The sequence below is a fragment of the Notamacropus eugenii genome, chromosome 2, assembly GCF_028372415.1.
Source record: "Notamacropus eugenii isolate mMacEug1 chromosome 2, mMacEug1.pri_v2, whole genome shotgun sequence".
Classification (NCBI taxonomy): Eukaryota; Metazoa; Chordata; class Mammalia; order Diprotodontia; family Macropodidae; genus Notamacropus; species Notamacropus eugenii.
This window is the reverse complement of record NC_092873.1, coordinates 329,547,955-329,567,837: the sequence shown is the minus strand read 5'-3', so window position 1 is coordinate 329,567,837 and position 19,883 is coordinate 329,547,955. Positions and strand designations below refer to the sequence as shown.

Sequence of the window (19,883 nt, the reverse complement as noted above, 5' to 3'; positions counted from 1 at the left end):
CAATATGCTGAGACATTGAATGGAAATAATTGGGGCACAGGAGTTATCCATTAATTATCCTAGTGCTGATGGTGGATGCCATCATAGGTACAAGTGTTCAGTGCTGATAAATCCATTGGCAAAGTGTTGTTGATCGATGTGAAACATTCCATATTTTTATGCTAGTGCCTTTCCTCTGTGAACTACCTCCAGTTTATCCTTTGTATATCTTGTTTGCATATAGATGTTTTCATCTTGTCTCCCTCATTCCACTAGGAGCAACTTGAGATCTATTGTCTTTCTTCATACCCTCAGAATTTAGCCCAATGCCTGGCACATAGTAGGCACTTAATAACTGCTTACTGATTGCCTCTCTGTTTCTATTGTAACTGTTAAACACTAAGTTTAATTCTGGGTTGTATTTATTTAGAACTGAAAAAAGTAGATGTGGGATTTACATAAGGAGAAACTTAAAATGAAAGCCGTCCAAAATAGAATGATTTGCCTCATGAGGTAGCAGTTCCCCCTCATGCAAGTCTTTAAGTAAGCTAAGACTGCATAACCATTTGTTAAGTTTGTTATGGATGACTGGATAATTGCTCTGGTACAGTTTAGATTAGGTGACTCTTGTGGTCCTTTTTCCGAAGGAATTGGACTCTGTCTTCAGGAGATCCGTCACAGGTCCAAAAGAGCGTTGTAGCATCATTGGTAGTTAATGCCGCCTCCCTCCCTCTTTGTTGGTATATTAGATCACCCTTTCCTGCTTTACCCAGCTTTTCCTGTAAGTTTTCCCATTACTGACTCAGCCTAACCCTGCTGAGGTTTGAAGAAATAATGAGATCATTGCCTGAGGCAGTTTGCTTGCACGTTGTGAGAGTTGCTCTTTTTCTTAAAACATATCATTTTAAATGATTCTAAAGTCAGTTAAATCAGGCTGACATTTATTTGCTGAGTAGTGACAGAGGAGACAAACTGAAATGATAACTCTCACTTGCTGTTTGAGTGATGCAATCAAAATTAATGAAATATCTTTTGTGTACCCACTAACTGAAGCTTAAACTACAGGTACAGAATTTATTAGCCCGCCATGATGAAGAAACCCAACTTCACTAACAGTGTATGGAAGTATAATTGAGTAAAACTAGATTCTGCTTTGGGTTTTACTTATGATCCTAATGGCCGTTCTGACAGACTGTGTAGACAGTACATTGACAGGAGGATTGAAAATATCTTTTTCACTGTTGAAATAAGGTTACTTCCACAAGAGAAAACAACTTGTATGTTGTCATTCAGCATTTGTCATTGCTATAGCCTTGGTGAACCAGATTTATTTGTTAGGGCTGTATCCATGGGCATTCTCTATTCTACTTCAGAAGAAATGTATTAGTTATGTTGCTGCCAGCCTGGCCCTGAAGCCATTGTCCTGAGAAACAAGTACCTGTAAAGATAGGTTCCTGCATTCTTCACCATAACCATCACCAACCACAGCTAACTGCCACAAATGGGCGGGCAGGCCAGACTAGGCAAAGCAGCAGTGTACCCTGAGGGCAGTAGATAGAGAGATAGGTAGATAAAAGATAGAAAGATTGGTAGAGCAAGCCATTATTTAGCATTTATTATAGTCAGGCACCATGCTAAGCACTGGAGGTAGAGGACGTAGTGTGTAATGGTGGTTACAATTAGGCAAATGAGGTCTCGTGACATACTAGTGTGGGTCCCCTGCTCTAATCATACTATTTGTGGGCTGACAAAATCTTGAGTGCTTTTATATCTCATTAAGGTTTTCTATTTGTAACCTCCCTTAATATTAATGAGACTTAAAAATATAACTAGTGGTGAGTCTCTTTCTAAGTGTTTTGGGAAAGAATTAAAAGTACTTGTTTTATAAAAATACTTAAATCTTCTCAGAAAATTTCCTTTGACTGTTTTTTATCCTGGAATAGAAGGCACAAAGTTGAAGTGAGGTTTTATTTTCAGTAAGCTGTTGGAAAAGGGATAGAATGCCAATGAACGTTTTAAAAAACAGTCCCTAAAGAAAGGGTTCCCTGGTATAACCTGCTGCCCTGGAAATGTCCTTGCCAATAGCTCTATTTTGTGACAAGAAATATGTAGTAAAATTCTCCTAACCAAATCAGTAACCAGAGATAGAGTGTGCATTGCATAGGCGTCTATGCCATGTCAAGGGAACACTGCCTCTATGTCTGCCCCATAGTGTCAGATTACTCTACCCAACCCCACACACCCCATATACCAAATGTGTAAGATGAGAGGGAATGGATGTGTTGTAATATGGATCACTAGATGGAATTCCCATATCCATGCTATCCTAGATACGTTGAAATATAGAATTGTTTGCTAAATGCCAGAATCCGTTTACTTCTTTTGTCTGGAAAGGCACATTCAGTAATGAAAAACTTACTGTTAAAGTGCAGCTGGGCTTGAAGCCAGGTGTGATGGTACACCTCCTTAATTCTTGCTGCTGAGGAAGGTTGAGTCCGGTGCATCACTTGGAACTCAGGAGTTCTGAGCTGCAGTAGGCGAAAGGCAATTAGGGTGTCTGGCACAAATATAGTGAACCATCACTCTTCCTAGTCCCCTGGGAGTGAAGGCCATGACGCAGGCCACCTAAGGAGTGACAAACGAGGTTCAATCGAAATATCAAACAAGTTAACTTATATTTATTAAGCACTGGGGGTACAAAGAACAACAAAAACACAGAGCAAGCCAAAGCTTCCATGCTGATGAGTGCTCAGACATCTCATTTCCCAACCAGCTGTAGTCATTTTGGATTTTTCTTTGACCTCTCTGGCTGCACTATTTTTTATTTCTCCAGTTCTGTTTTGGATCTCTTTGACTTTTCCACCGTGTTTTGTGTGTTCATTTCCCTTTAGATGGCAAACTCCTTACAGCAGGGATTATCCTTTCTTTTTTGTGTTTATTTCCCAGTGCTTAACACAGAGACTGGTATAAAGTATGTACTTTAAAAATGTTTATTGATGATTGGTTATTGAGTTAGTGGCTATTGCAAACTCTCAGGAATGGATAATAAAGGTAACAGTCATGAGAAAGGGCAGCTAGGTGGCACAGTGGATAGAATGGTGGGCCTGGAGTCAGGAAGATCAGTGTTCAAATCCAACCTCAGACCTTGGACAAGTCACTTGACTCTGTTTGGCTCAGTTTCCTCATCTGTAAAATGAACTAGAGAAGGAAATAGCAAACCACTCTAGTGTCTTTTCCAAGAAAACTCGAAATAGAGTCCGTCTTCTTTCACAACATGACTAATATGGTAATATATTTTACATGATTGAACATGTATAACATATCATATTACTTATTGTCTAAAGGAAGCAGGTAGAAAGAGGAAGAAAATTTGGAATTTGAAAACTTTAAAAAATTGTCTTTACATGCAACTGTAGAATGATTAAAATATTTTTAAAATTAATATATTAGATTAGGGGGAAAAAAAATAACCCCAAATAGGCTCATGAAGAATTGTACATGACATGAGGAAAGAATACAGTGCACTTAGATTCTATTTTATTTCGTTTTATTTTGAAACTAGTTCTCCCTATGTTGCCTAGACAAGAAACGTAGCAGTGAGCGCAGAAACTTTGAGTTAGCTTTTAGTACCATCATTTGTTGTAAGGTAGCTATCATTTGGAGTTTAGAAAATCGGATCAGGAAGGAAATCATTGATGAAGAAAAACAAGGACTCCACAGAAGCATTCTATTTCTGTAAAGTTATTTTTCCAAGCTTCAAGCACTTAAGATAATATTTGTTTTGTACTGTAAAGAGATATGTCAACTTGATAGAATGAGCCTTTTTTTTTTTAGAAGAAAAATAAGATGATCTGTGTAAATACTCACAAAGGTATTTGAAACAGGTGATTCAAAACAATGCATCTTCTATTAGAAGGGGAAGAAGGAACATAAAGAGTGTGGACAGCAAAGTCCTTACATGTGGAATGCTGAAAACTGAGTACTTAAAGTTCCTAAGCAAAATGGGATAGTTGGCATTGGTTCTGTCAGCACCGTTATCCTCCCCTACCTACTTGACTTCCTTCAAACTGCTAGTAGGGTGCAATATGGTGATGGCAATAGGATTGAGGCATCTACCAGGGAACACTCCAAGTCATATTAGCATGACCAGATCTCTACCAGTTGAGATCTCTCTTACATGAGTAGCATTATAGTTTGACTATCAGTTAACCTGCCACCAAATACCACTATTATCTGTCTGTCTTCTCTCTCTCTCTCTCTCTCTCTCTTCCTGTCTCTCTCTGTCTCTGTCTTTTTTCTCTCAGTCACTTCCAAATGTAAAGAAACGTTCTCAATGTTTTTAGAGTAGTTCTATAACATATTGAATTAGCTACACTTTCTTACTTAGTCCCGTCTTTATCCATTTAAAAATTTATTCCCTACAGGTTAGCATAGTGGATGATGCACTTGACTTTTAATCTAGAATTCCTGGACTCACATTTGATCTTTGACATTTACTAGCTATGGGAATGTGGGCAAGTTAGTTACATCTCCTCAGAACCTCCTGCACAAAAGGGTCTAACAATACCTGTAGCAGCTACCTCAGAAGGCTATTGTGAAACACAAATGAGAATGTATTTAGAGCACCTTCTTAACTATAAAACATTTACAAATGTCATTTTTTATTATTACCCTCTCTTGTTTTGCCTGAGATCATGTTTGCCTTTGGTTGTGTGAGAAACGATTAAGGAATGAGTAAGGTCCCCAAACAAGAGATCATTTTACATCTCCTATCTCCACCATATTAATTTCCCAGATTAGGGAAATTAGTCTTTCTTCCCCTAAACTTTACAAAATACAAAATATATTTCTTTCTTGCAATCAAAATAATTGAGTACTGCACTAAATAAACTTCAAAGTGGTATTGAAAAGATAATACTAGATTAGATTACATTAGGCAATCTTAGTTCGTGATCCCCATATGGCAGTGACTATCTTCTGCCTTTTTTTGTGTATTTGGGTGTTTATTGCCTGGCACATAATAATAAATTAAGAATGCTTAATAAATAATAATAAACTAGTAATTAATAAATGATAATAAACATATCTTTTTGTACACTTGGGTATTTGTTGCCTGGTACAATAATAAATTAATAATGCTTAATAAATAATAATAATTAATAGATGATAATAAACAAACTAGTGCTTAATAAATGTTTGATTGATTGATATAGCATAATGGATAGAGCTCCAGATATCAAGGCAAATAAGCTGATTTCAAATCTTGGTTGCAGTGCACTCTGTGTGTATGGCTTTGTTATTGTACAGTCGTTTCAGTCTTGTCCAACTCTCTGTCTCCCTGTTTTGTGGCTTTCTTGACAAATATACTGGAGTAGCTTGCCACTTCATTCTCCAATTCATTTTACCGATGAGGAACTGAGGCAAACTTAAGTGACTTGCTGAGGGTTGTGTAAATAGTGTCTGAGGCTAGATTTGAAGAAGATAAATCTTCCTGATTCCCAGATCAGTAGTCTCTCCACTGTGCCACGTTCTGCCCTAAGCTGTGTGACTAATGGCAAGTTAGTTCCTCTCTCTTCACCTTAGTTTCATTGTCATTTCAATAAGAATACTTGTACTACCCATTTCACGGAGTTATTAGGGGAAAACAGTTTTTGTCAGCCTTTATAGCTCACTGTGTAATTTTGAAGGCTTTGAGGGTGTAGAAGAACAGTATTGATGAGGAGGGAGAATTTGTTTTCATGATTTTGGCATAGGGAATCTTCAAGTATGAAATTCTTTCTACCACACAGATAAATCAGCTCTTACAATTGTCTTAGACATTGAGAGGGTGAGGGATTTGCTGGTGTTCATAAAACTAGTAAGCGTCAGAAACAGGACTTGAAGATAGGTATTCCTGACTCTCAGGCAGACACTCTATACACCATACCACATTGCTGTTCTAGTTAATATTAGTAAGAATAAAACTCTCCATAATAATCATCTTTCACTACAGAAAAACTTAACTGCATTGTCTACGGCTGTAAACAAACTGGGTTACTAGGCTCTATCCAAATAAAGATCAGAAGACTTAAGGTCAAAGTTATGGCCCTAGGACTTCTTAGGAATCTAGTGAGCCCCTCTCTCCAGACAGGCTGCTGCCAGAATATCTTATATAATATTATTAAAATGATTATTTTTATTTTTAATAGGATACTACCAAGCCAGTTTTTGATGCTCAGCTTCTTTATCTAAGGATCCTCAGATGAGAGTCAAAGTGTTTCAAAGAAGGCACACTGCCCATCTCTTCTTATGAGATAAATATGGACCTAATAATTTAGCCAAGGAAGGATAAAATAAAAAGTTGAACTACAGACCGATATCGTTAATGAATATCAAGTTGAAATTTTTAATAACATCCTGTCAGTGAAGCTACAGTGTTTTCCACAGAGTCATTCATCATGTCCAAGTTACATTTATACCAGAGATTCAAGGATGGTCCAACATTAAGCAAACTGTAATTATTCATATTAAAAACAAAAACATCCAAAATTGCATTATTATCTCAATAGACGCAGAAAAAGACTTGATATGGTACTACACTCATTTAGGGTTTAAAAAAACTGTACAAAGTAGAGGCAAAGAGATCTCTTTTAACCTAATAAAAACTAAAAACAAAAGCAGACATCAGATGCAGTGGGATGTAATAAGCAGCTAACATGGGCAGGGGCTGGAATGCAGCACTTTGAATCAGGAAGACCTAAGTTCAAGTTACTTCAGATGCTTAATAGTTGTGTGACCCCTAGCAAGTCACACACAGTTGTTGTGGAGACTGAATGTGTTAACATGTAAAGCACTTTATGAACCTTAAAGCATTATATAAAGGCTAAGTATAATTATGATTGTGATCATGCACTATACATTTTTCCAGTAGATATAGGGAATAAAGCAAGGATATCCCTTTTCCCTACTACTATTTGATACTTCTAGAATACTCACATTAAAAATAAGAGAAAGAAATTAAAGGCATAAATATAGGCAACGATGAGACAAAACTATGGCCATTTGCTGATAATATGATGATTTGCCTTTAAAAAATCCTAGAGAATTAATTTTAAAAAATTGAGACAAGGAAAAATTGTCCTTGAACCCTATCACCAAGATGAATAAAATGCTGAAATAAATATGGACCATGACACTCTGTAATTTGAAATGATTGGATTCCCAAGTGTTAAAGTCCATGGCTCTTTCTTTACATGTAATTTTTTTCTCATCTATAATTTTTTTGAAAAATTTTTAAATTAATTTTTACTGTTCCTGGGGGCAAGGTTACAGTCTCACTTTTTTTATTCAGAGGAGAGAAATTTGATGTCCTTGCACAATTTGATCAAGCTTGAAAATTCATTTGATTTGGTTGTTCAGCAAATCAGTGTATAAATTAATGTATTCAGTCCTTCAGTAGAGAACATGTATAATGGCTAAGAGCTAGTGTAAGTCTTGTTCTATTGAGTAATGAATCTGTCAGTCTCCTTGTTTACAGAGGTCTGTTTTATAAAATATTTCTGTAGTTTCAGAAATTATGCTTTTGTCAGCATTATTTTATATTATTTTCTTTTATGTGCTCCCTATTCCAATCACACTGGCCTCCATTGTGTGGCATCTCCTAGTTTATTGCCATTGCACAGGGCTGGACTTTCATACAATCCATAGCTGAGAACCAGTCATACAGCTAGAAAGAGAAACAGGAGACATCAATGTTATGAAAAATCCAGAGTGACTAGCAGTATCAAGTGTTATTGAGAGATCAGAAGGCCATTTTGCCCGGATTATAGAAGACGTGGAAAGGAATGATAAATAAAGCTGGAAAGGTAGGTTGGGGCCAAGTCATGAAGAGATTTGAGTACCACTTTATACCAGCTCTGAGATAATAGGGAGGCACTGGAATTTATGGTGATATAGTTAGCCCTGTGCTTTGGGAAAATCAATTTGGTATTTGTGTGGAGGAGGGATTGGAGTGGGTTGAGATTTGAGGCAGAGGGACCAATTAAGCACTGCTGAACATAATCTATTGGGGCTAAGGGCATCTCAGTTTTCCCAGAGTCCTGATGAAATAAATATTCTGGTTCATCTGCCCTATTGAATATGCTACAAACTACTGATCTACTTGAAGATGAAAGGAACTCAAAGTATCACGAAGGAGTTGCTTTTCGTCTGTCCCCTTCTAAAAGATGAGTCACAGTTTTCAGTTCTATGCTCTTTCACTTCCAATTAGCATCAACTCTCCCCCTCGCAAGCTGCCATTTCACACTTAATACCTCCTCTGTGCACAGAGCCTAGACTTCAGTGATTTTCTCCTTTAGCTTCATATTCAACCTCTGCTCACTCACACCAAATCTGCGTTTTCAGATGGGGTGAAATGAAATGGGTAACAGGTTTCTTGCATGCCCTATTGAACAATCAGCTTGAGTAGAAGATTATTCTTCTCTCTTTGATATTTGTCTCCAGATCAGGGTACTGATCTTTGGTAATGTACTTTAAATCCCCCCAGCCAAAAATAATAAAACAAAAGGAATAAAATCATCATAAATCCCTAATGAGAGATGACTCAGATTTCTCTGGCTTCCAGAAGCAGTCTTATCAGAAATGTTCAGCTACAGATTTCTCAACCCTGTGAGTGCTTAATAAACTTAAGAATCAGGTTCATTTCCTCCTAAATCCCCTCCTGCTTCCTTGTCAGCCAGATACCTCTATTTGCATGTATCATAGGTATCTCAAACTTAAAATGTCCAAAACAGAACTCAGTATTTTTTGCCCCTAAGCCCACTCTGCCAAATGTGCTGCCATTGATCTATTGCCCGGGCTTGTAAGAAAGGAGTAATCCCCCACTCTGTATAGTCACACCTTATCCCAACATCCACCAAGTTGCTGGGTCTTGTCACTCCCCCTTCCTCAATATCTCTGGCATCTCTCCCCTTCTTTCTGCTCACATGGACACCACCAATCCTGTTCATCTCTCACCTGAACTATTGCAATAACCTTCTAATTGGAATCTGTTTATCTGTTCTCTCCCTTCAGTCTATCCAAACAGCTGTCAAATTGATACCTGAAGCACAGGTCAAATTGATACCTAAAGCACAGGTCTGAACTTCCATTCCCCTACTCAAGAAACTTTAGTACCTTCCTGTATCCTTTCTGTTATTTAATGATCTTCACAATCTGGGATACCCCTCTGGGATCATTGATCACAATACCTAGTCCCAAACTTAGACCTCCACCCTAGGTAACCTATTTATACTGCCATGGATACAAGGTTCCATCCTTGACTGCCTTTGCACAAGCTCTCCCCCAGACCTGGAATGCTTTCTCTATTTCTTGGAACTCATACGTACTTTTTAGGCTCAACTCAAGGGCTGTCACCTTCAAATAACCTTTTCTGGTTCTACTACTTGCTAGATCAATCCCTACCTTATTTTGTTTATTTGCTTATATTATCGATTGTGTATTTGGTACCTGGAGATAACTGTGGATAGAGGGCCAACCCTACAGTGAGTAAGAGCTGAGTTCAAGTCAGGCCTGATACTTACTAACTCTGTGAGTTTATGCAAATCAGTTGACCTCCATTTGCCTCACTTTACTCATCTGCAAAATGGGAATAATTATAGCCCTTCCCTCTCAAGGTTGTTGTGAAGATCTATTTAGATAATAATTGTAAATAGCTTAGCAGAGTGCCTGACATATAGTATTATAAAACAATATTTATTTATTGTTATTATCTCTTATATTTATTTATTTGTGAGCATGTTTTGCCTCCCTTCCCCTGGAAAATTGCAGCTCTTTAAGAGTAAGGACTATTTTTTCCTTATTTTGTCTCTTTCCCCAGCACCTATTATGTTGTCTGGGTTATTTATATTTGTATCTAAATCATCTCTAGCTTTATCTCTGTCTTTTTATATAAACACACATGAATGCATCCATATATACATGCTTATACATAAGTGTGCGTTTGACTTGGACTTTTGATTTAATGTTGGATATCATATGCATATCTCACCTGGACTGCATGTTCTAATGTTAAAGATTTTGTGCAAATAAACCATATTTAATTTAAAAAATATTTCTGCCCTTGCCATTGCTCGTAGATATGAAAATCTACCACATGAAGCCTGCTAGATGTAGAAATACAGACAGTGCACTAGTCTCCTTTTTCCCTCAGATGGATCCTTCACTCAGGCCATCAATTACAGGCAACAACCAAATGGATAAATAAATATTGAAGGGACTCAGTTATCACACTGAACAAAGTACATCTCTACAATAGTTAGTGTTGTCATTGTTTCCTAACTTAAAACAGTCTATGATAACTGATAGCATAAAAGGTCCTTGCAATAGATTGTGCTTAAGAACTTATAATATAATTATTGAATGCTGCTAATATGTTAGCTCACCATGAATGATGCTCTACAATATTTTCTGGGGGAATACAATTAAGATATTATCTTACAAAAATGTTATGCAGAAGAAAATCTTATTTACATGCTTCTAGTTTAAGTATTTTGAAAACATTACAAAGGAATGAATTTTTGCTCTGGTTGTGACCAAAACAGTTGCATCATAGCAACAGTATATTTGTACAATTTCGAGCTTTGACAGGTTCTTTAGTCAGGTTCTTGTGATTCGTTTTGTTCAGTTTCTGGCTGCATTGGCCACTGATTTCTCTAAAACAAAGTCTTCCCTTTCCCTGAAAACTCAGGTAATGTCCTTTCTTTGCCCAAAGAGCTTCTTCAGTTATTTTTTTTAATTGAAGAAATAACTAATGAAATGCAGTAACATGCCTGTTGTTATGTTATTTACAGTGCCCCAAAGAATACATAGAGATTGATTTTGTAGATCAACATGACCATGAGAGGACTCTTGCATTAATGGCTTGAAAGAAGCAATTGTTTTTTCCTGTTCAAACTTATTTTGGAAGAACAAATGAAGAATTAGTTTCACCATGAGATGGATTTATTTCACTAAAGATATGTAGTGAGGAAAAAAAAACCAACTAGTCATCAAAGTGTTCACAAATCCCTTATCTCCATGAAGTCCTGGAGACTTGTCTGTTCCAGTCCTTTATTTTAACTCTTTGTGTATCTTTCTGTGTCAACTGTGTCTATTGTAAAGAACATAATATTGGATCTTGGTTGCTAGTTCTTTCTGTTATCTGCTTCCATTTTATGAGTGAGCTCATCCCATTCACATCTACAGTTATGATTATTCAGTGTCTCTTTCCCTTTTCTTCTGTTTATTTCTCTCTCTCTCTCTTTTTATCCTGTCCCACCTCAAAAATATATTTTGCTTCTAACCACTGCTTCCCTTAATCTTCCCTCCCTTTAGCATCTCCCCTCTTTTCTCTTATCTCCTTCCCCTCCTTTTTACCATTAGATAAGTTACATTTCTATACACAACTGAATATGTGTGTGTTCTTCCCTTTTAGAACCAATTCCAGTAAAAACGAGATTCAAGCCAGCCCTGTTTTCCTTTCTGTTGTAAAAGCTCTTTCCTTAGTTTGCTTCTTTTAAGGGAGAAGATTTTCCTTATTCTACCCCTTCTTTCCTTCTTCTCCTAATGTACCCCTCTTTCACACCCTTTCATTTTTAGGGGGAGGAGGAAGTCCTTCCAACATTATTGACTCACACCCATGCCCTCTGTCTATGTAAGCTCATTTTAATTGCTCAAATAATAATAAAGTTCTTAGGTGTTACATGCATCATCTTTCCATATTGGAATGTAAACAGTTTACCTTTATTGAGTGCTTTATGACTCTTACATGTTTATCTTTTTATACTTCTCTTGAGTCTTACATTGTAATGTCAAATTTTCTACTCAGTCCTGGTATTTTCATCATTTTTTCCTTGAAGGTTTATACTCAGTTTAACTGGGTTGATTATTCTGGGTTATAAGACTCTTTTGTCTTCTGAAATATTATATTTAAGCCCTGTGTTTCTTTAGCACAGAAAGCACTAAATCTTGTGTGATTCTGACTGTGGCTCCATGATATTTGAATTGTTTCTTTCTGGCTGCTTTCAATATTTTCTCTTTGACCAAGGAACTCTGGGATTTGGCTTTGATTTCATTTTGGGATTCATTTCATTTCTCTTACAGGCAGTACATTTCTTATCATTCATTTCTCTTATAGGCGGTTACTGGTGGATTCTTTCAATTTCTATTTTGTCCTCTGGATCAAGATATCAGAGCAGTTTTCTTTCCTAATTTCTAGAAATATGATCTCTAGGTTTGTTCTTTGATCATGACTTTTAGATAGTCCAATATTTTTTAAATTATCTCTCCTTGATCTATTTTCCTAGTCACTTTTTTCCCCTTGAGGTATTTTACATTTTCTCCTATTTTTTCATCTTTTGACTTTATTTTCTTGTTTCTTCATGTCTTCTGGAGCCAGTAATTTCCACTGGTTCAATTATAATTTTAAGGAATTTTAATTGGTGAGATCCCTCCCCTTTTTGTTCTTTTGTCCAATTTTACTTTTTAAAGAGTTCTTTTCTTCAGTGAATTTTTATACTTTCTTTTCCATTTGGCCAATTTTGTTTTTTAATATATTATTTTCTTCAATATTTTTGTGCCTCTTTTTAGAAAGCTGTAAAATATCTTCTCATAATTTTCTTGAATCAGTCCCTTATTTAAAGAATTTTTTCTTGTTATTTTTGCTGTTTTCTCATGGGTGTCTTTTTCTGAGTTTATGTCTTGGTCTTTCCTGTCACAGTAGCAGCTTTTTATGGTCAAATTCTTTGTTGGTGTTTGCTCATTTTTCCAGCCTATTTCTTCACCTTGAACTTTATGTTAAAGTTGGGCTCTGCTCACTTGGAGATGGGGAAATACTCTCCCAAGCTTTAGGTTTTTTATGCTGCTGTTTTCGGAGCTGTTTATGGAGGTCTGAAAATATTCAGGTCCTTCCAACATGGTGTTATTCTGAGAGAAATATGGTCTGTGCCCTCCTGGTCTGCACTCTGGTCTTTACTTAGGAAGGGTCTTTGGTTCCCTGTAGACACAAGTGCTAGTTGCTCCTCTTAAATTTGGAACTGTGATCAGAGCCTCTGCTCCCTTGTGACCAATTACCAGAACTCTTCACCATCCTGAAACTGTGACCCAGACCTCTGTTTGGGCAATACAGTTGTGGGTCAGCACCAGTTGTACACCAGTGCTTGCAAAGTGTCTGTTGTAATATCTTTCTGACTAGTTGTCTGACTCTCTTAGGGCTGAGATCTCCTAAAGCTGTAGCTGTTGCCACCAACGTACGTGTGTGGTTTCCAGACAGGCTTCCATCCTGGTGCCACAGACATCTCCTTCCAACCTCTTAAGTTTTCTTAGGCTGGAGAAAAAATGTCTCATCCCTATTTGTTGGCTCTGTCACTCAAAAATTTGATTTGAGGAGTTATTTTAAAGTTGCTTGGAATATTGGAGAAGTTCAGCAGGGTGGCTGCCCCTAATCTGCCATCTTAGCCTCACCCCACCCACTCAGCTAAATGGAAATGGAATCTGCTTTTCGGTGGTTCAGCTAGTCCTGAAATGCTTACTAGCTTTGAAATAATTCCATGCTTTTCAGGATAGGAGTTCAGCATATATATATAGTGCAGTTTTGGATACTGGTCTCAAGCATTCAGTGAAGTATAGGCAACTAGGTTGCACAGTGGATAGAGTAGTGTTCTTAGAATCAGGAAGTCCTAAGTTCAAATCTGACCTCAAGCACTGTATGACTGGGCAAGTTGCTTAACCTTTATCTGCCTCAGTTTCCTCAGCTGTAAAGTGGGGGTAATAATGGCACCTATCTACCAGAGTTCTTGTGAGTATCAAATAATATCTGTAAAGTTCTACATAAATACTTGAATTTGAATGAAGTTACTAGTGGTTTTTCCTTCCTATAAGTATATTCATCGAAGAATCTGCTTTATCTTTATCAAATCTGACGGACTGGCTGATTATTTTGTCAATTAATATCTCTAGAAGAAAATATTTTGTGGCCCTAATGTCTCTTAAACTGACAGCATCATTTCCTTTCCTACTATTTTAAATGCTCTGTCACAATAGCTTCAGATAACTTTTCTATGGGAATTTTCCAATAAAAGGCTACCTGTGGCTTATCTCCCTAAATGAAATAATCAGTTTATGGTATATCATTGCCTTGTCATTTAAGGCAATCTTTTATTAGTCCTTTTGAGAGTAGGTCTCTATACCCTCTAACAAAGCTTCAAATTAGTCAGTGATCTGGCTTTTCTGTAATGATAGTTTTAGGCCAAAACCAGCATCTTCAACTGACTACAAGTATTCCAGTATTGAGGTTTTCATCAGCTGGGCAATTAATGTAATGTGAAATTTATAAATATATCTTATCTTGTAAGTTTAAAATGCACATCTAAGAGTCTGCCCTGGGATCCCCACACATGAGTCTTTAAAGGTTCAGAGGTCTACATTCCTATCTGAATTACCTCACTTGTTCCTAAATCCTTACTGGAGAGATAGTCTATTTTATACTTTGTGTCCACCATGAGGTTTCCCCCCAGGACTATTTCCAGAGCCCTCAGAGCAGGAATGCAACACAAATCAATAAACTGTCATTCCTTAACTGCTAATTAGGATCTGGCACAATGCCAGTAGGATGTTTGCTGGCAAAGTGCGTTGAGAGGGTGAATTGTGGAGACGCCTACGGTAAATGCAGACTTCAAGTTAGTGTCTTCAATCCCTATGCATCTGTACATTGACTTCCCAATTTCACAAGTATGAGAGAATGTTTTTAGGTGAAATTTCTATTAAAGTTTCTCTTAGCCTTTGATTGTTATATGCTATACAGACGGTTTGTTAGAGGATGACAAGATTCCTCAGTTATTGAATTTGTCACAGAGTCATAAACTGTTATTTTTGAGGCATAATCATGGCTCATTTGTCTGATGTATGGAAATAGAACATTTCACATAAGTGAATTTTCTGTGTTGCTGAAGCTTATCCCTTTAAGTTCTCAAAGATTTTAATTTACACATTTTAAAAATAACCCTTGAAATGTGTAGCATACTTCTCTACCTCCTTAAACGAAGCTAAATATGAATATTTTTTGGTTTTTAAAGTGATAGTTTTTGAGTATTTTGTGCAACTGTCAATTCATTGTCCCTATCCCCAAAGAATCCTTCTTTATAACAAAGAAAATCTTAATCAAAACCAAATGATAGCTTATGCCAAATTCTATACCTGTAATCATCATCTCGCCTGCAAACAAGATTGCTCTTTGCATTAAATTTGAGTTTGTTTGCCTTTTAGTGGTATTCATTTATATTATTTTAGTTATTATGTCTATTTTTACCCAGGTTTTATAAAAGGGGTGTCTTACACTCTCAATCCTCAATTAATTTAGCTAACAAGGTGCTATATAAGAATGTACATTTGATTGAGTTATAGAATCAGTTCATCAAATGTATAAATTAGATGTGAACAATATAGGCACCTCTATTCAATCAATCAGAGGTATAAACTAAGTATGAGGTGTGAAATGTTTTAAGACATTGGATGAAAGCAGATGAAGAAATTTATTGGGATTGCTTGAAAGAATTAGACACATCTCTGGTATTGTATATATCAAAAAGGGTTGACACTTCTGGAATGTTCTTTAAACTGCTTGTTGAAAATTTGGAGGGGTCTTGCCCTTGGGCAGAGGGAGATGAACAAGCCCAGAAGGAGTGTCATACTCTTCCTTTTTCCAGTGACCATGCCATTCTCTTTGGAAGTCAAGACATCACCCTTCTGATGTCACTGGTCCTCTTTGAGAATGAAGGATAAACAATATTATCCCAGATGTGAAAGAGGGGTGAGAAAAGGCAAAATGCAGCTCACACATGTCTCAGGAAAAAGTCATATAAACTCCAGGAAGGAAAATAGGAGTTTCATCAGGTCAGGAGCTATGAGCAACCCTGTGTGCAACATGTATTCTCTTAGCTGGAGCTCACTTTCCTATGGACTTTGTGGTATTTGTGAGAATGACCTTCCAATACATGATTTATATCAACTGTTCTTGTTATACCACTTCAGCAAATTCTGATTTCTAAAAGCTAATAAAGTCCAATTGAATAATTGATAATCTTGAAGGGAATCGCAGAATAGGAGGAAATCCTGAGTCATATTAGAGAAACCATTTCCAACTCATCTATCCCTAGAACCTTGGAGGGGAGAATCAGATCTTGCCTTCCAGGGATCTAACCTGTGGGTCAGAGGTAGTGTTGAGTGAGCCCAGAGTGGGTATTGCACATCCCATTCTACAACTTCATAAAAGACTCCTCTTTAAGAATCAACAATGAAAGTCTTCCCACATTTCTCTGAATTCCTTATTTGTCGTTTCTTCCGTTGATATAATATTTCAAAAATGTATATGCCACAATTTATTTAGGTGTCGAACAGCCAGTCTCTTAGTTCATCTCTTGCTTTGACTATTGCAGCAACCATCTAAATGGTCCCTCTGCCTCAAGTTTCTCCCAATTCCAATCCACCCTCCACTTAGCTTCCACGGTGATTTCTCTAAAGCGTAGAACTGTCTATTTTAGTGCCTCCTTCCTCTCCCTTCAAGAAGCTCCACCAGCTTTCTATTACTTCCAGGATCAAATGTAATCCTTATATCAGTTATCAATCTTTGTGACCTGGTCCCTTTCTACCTTTTCAGCATATCTATACCTTCTTCTCACCACAAACTTTACAATCAAGCTATACCAGCCCAATTTCAGCTTCTTCACGACATTACACCTCTTTTCTCTTAGTTTGCCCTGACCATCCTCTATGCCTGGAATGCTTTCTGTCTTCACCTTGTCCTCTTCAGTTCCTGTATTCCTTCAAGGCTCAGCTGATATCTCACCTTCTGCAGCTTTTCCTGGTTATTCCCCCAAAGCCTAGTGCCTTTTTCTTTCAGATTGGCTTCATCTACTCTGTATGTATCCTGAATATCTCTAGTTTTTTTTAGAATATGACTTCCTTAGTCATTTGCAAAACTACACAGATTTGGCCTATATTGAATTGCTTGCCTTCCAAAGGGAGGGGGTGGGGAGGGAGGGAGGAAAAGAAGTTGGAACTCAAAGTTTTAGGAACAACTGTCGAGTACTATTCTTGCCACTAGGAAATAAGAAATACAGGTAAAGGGGTATAGAAAGTTATTTGGCCCTACAGGACAGAGGAGAGGATGGAGACAAGGGCAGAGAGGGATGATAGAGGAGAGAGCAGATTGGTGATGGGGGCAATTGGAATGCTCGGTGTTTTAGGGTGGGGGGAGGGGACAAGGGGGGAGAAAATTTGGAACCCAAAATTTTGTGAAAATGAATGTTAAAAGTTAAATAAATAAATTAAAATTTAAAAAAAATAGAATATGACTTCCTTGAGGGGAAGGGTTGAGTTTTTGCCTCTTTTTGGCTTTGGGGTTTTTTTTCCTTTGTATCCCTAGTTTTTACTAAGTGCACAGTGTCTTGCACTTAGTAGGCATTTAATAAATGCTTATTGACCAATTATATATAGTTATATATTATATATTATATATAATATAATATGTGATATTAATTATTAATGTACATAGAATATAACATATAAGATATAATATATGGCATATATATTATAGTATATATAAATATGTATTTGTGCTTTGAACATAATTTAATGTTTTCTTCATGAATATCCCCTATTACATTGTATTTTCATACAGTGGTTCTCTCTAACCCTGTGCTGCTGTTGTCATTTAGTCATTTTAGTCATGTTTAACTCTTCATGACCCCATTTGGGGTTTTCTTGCCAAAGGTTCTGGAGTGGTTTGTTATTTCCTTCTCCAGGTCATTATACCGATGAGGAAACTGAGGCAAACAGGGTTAAGTGACTTGTCCAGAGTCACACGGTTAGAAGAATATCTGAGGTCACATTTGAACTTAGGAAGATGGATCTTTCTGGTTTCAGGCCTGGCACGCTATCTGCTATGCTACCTAACTCCCTCTAAGACTATTATGATCTAATTTATAAACATTTCTAAGTGCTTACTGTGTTCAGCATACTATGTAGGACTTAGAAAGCTCCAAGCTGCTCTTCATCTTGAGTTCTTAAGTCTCGTTTTAATAATTGTTCTCTTTCCTCTTCGTGTCACTTGCTGCCTATTGCTTCCTGTCTCCTGCTAGCTTTTCATACTTCCAGAATTGTTTTTTATGATATGCTAGTGCCTGAAAAAACAGATAACCACAATTATTAGAATTGTTTATAAAGTAAAAGCATGCAAATGGACTTTGAACAAGGTCCTGAGGCACACTTGAGAAAAATACATGTGCTTTACTTCACAGTCTTTGTAATATGTGTTTTAGCTGTTTAACTCCACTACCACCTCTGCTTTTTTTTTTCTTATTTCATACTTTCTGGTTGAATTGTAGATAGTTGAGATTTCTGGATAAATTAGGTGTTACTAGGAGCATAAAATGTCATTTTTAGAAAACATTCTCTTTGGAATTACTTCATGACAGAACTATTTTTGGACCATTTCCTTTAAATATGTGTGTGTGAGTGTGTGTGTGTGTGTGTGTGTGTGAAATGATAACCATAATGAAGTTTAAATTGGCTTTGTTTCTATATAGGGCTTTTTAAAAATGCAGTTTTACGCTTAAAGATTAATTGTTGAATTTTGAAGTACTTTGCCCAAGGAAGAGATTCCAGTTTTCTTATCTCACATGTAAAGACTGTAAAAGAGAATACCTGGGAAGTATTTGTTTCCTTAAGGGAGTTTTTCCTCAAAGAATTGGATCACCGAATTTTTTCTTTCATCGATGCATTTCAAAAATAATGAGTTCAGCTACATATTGATTAGCATGGGAAGTTATGAAAATTTTTACTGAAAATATGCTATTAAAAATTATATCACTGAAAATTTGAAGAGAAAACCACATTTTCTTTATTTCTACTATATACCTGCACAACCTTTTCAAATAACGTTAAAACCCATAAGAAAAAAGTCCTAGATTCAAATAAGATTTATGCTTTAGGAGATACCATCCATTCCATAAATGAAGAAATAATAGTATATCCTAATTTATCTCTATTCATCCTTTGCATTTTTTTAATAGTTCTATCCCTTGGCACAATTTTAAAGTCATTGGGATTTTTTTTAGCGGCTCTTTCCATTTGGGAGTCACTTTCTACAGTGCCTCACTGTCCTTTTCTTGATATCATGCTAAAATCTAAGATTTAGGATTTACCATCTGATATTCCTCTGCTCCTTCTAGATTATATGGAAACCTCCACATGGAATCTCTCTGGTATTATACCTTATTTCTTCCATAACTAAGCTTTCTGTGTATTCCAAGGTGACAGCTGGCTAATTAGCAGTTACCCATGTTCAATCTAAGAAGTGCCCTTCTGTATCAAAAGACCTTGCCTCAAGTGAACCTTCAATCAGTCCTTTAAGGAACTTGACTGTAAAGGCCAGAGAGTCAGGATTTTTGCTCTCACTGTCGTGTCCCAGAGAAAATTTCTTTTAAAAAACAACAAACCTTAGATATGATTAATAAGTAGGCTCTCCTCCAAAGAGAATAACAATATTCTTTCAAAATAGTTATTCCGTGTACAAAGTAGTAAATATCAAATATAAAACAACCATTTATTTTCTCTACCACAAACAAAATTCTTTGCACAAAAGAGTTCTAATACCTTATTCACAAATGCTTTAAAACACACTTTTATTAGGTACATTTGAGAGGTAGGAAAGATTCCTTGGAAAATTATAGGACTGATGGATAGATTTCACTTTTGCTTCAGTTTCTGCTGTTTGAGCAGCAACTCAGGGCTTGTTTCTTATGAACAAGCCAGTTATGGCTTGAGCTTTTAAGTTTCAGGAAGAGCCTCTCATTAGTTATCTACCCCAAAGACACTCAGTTGCCAGAAGC

The 19,883-nt window shown here is 36.7% G+C and overlaps 1 protein-coding gene across 1 annotated transcript in view; it reads left to right on the top strand.

The window, feature by feature from the left end:
- Positions 1-19,883, top strand: part of PRKCA (protein kinase C alpha) — a 484,269-nt gene that overhangs the window by 268,138 nt on the left and 196,248 nt on the right. The gene's annotated exons all lie outside the window — the stretch shown is intronic.